General features: G+C 32.1%; 1 pseudogene; it reads right to left on the bottom strand.

Annotated features, from left to right (window-relative positions):
• The window catches only part of LOC119587370, a 33,850-nt pseudogene that overhangs the window by 18,754 nt on the left and 14,731 nt on the right, over nt 1–365 (bottom strand).

Genomic DNA, 365 nt, shown 5'->3' with positions numbered 1-365 from the left:
CTCTTAAAACCAATTTTCATGAAAAAAATTACTTGCATGAACCCCCAAATCCTAAAATTTTACATCCATGACATAAGTGAGCTTGCTAATTTTATATTTACCTTCAAAGAATTTGAAAAGAAAATTGTGTAGGAACACTCTTGTGACATAGACTGTGAGAGGTTGAGTACGTGGGGATGTCGACCCCCTTTCTGTCATTCTTTCTATCTGATGTTCTTTTAAAGACTCTGCGTGAGGGTTTCGGAGATGACATTTTAAAACAAACTCCGCAAAAAATTTAAACATAGATATTAAAAATTTTGCCACTGCAAACTTTTTTTTCTCCAACGGTCTATGAAAGTTTTTTAATTATAAAACTTTTTTTT

This window comes from Penaeus monodon, chromosome 22, assembly GCF_015228065.2.
Source record: "Penaeus monodon isolate SGIC_2016 chromosome 22, NSTDA_Pmon_1, whole genome shotgun sequence".
Lineage (NCBI taxonomy): Eukaryota > Metazoa > Arthropoda > Malacostraca > Decapoda > Penaeidae > Penaeus > Penaeus monodon.
Note: the sequence above shows the minus strand (reverse complement) of the source record. Positions and strands in the feature narration are given on the sequence as shown.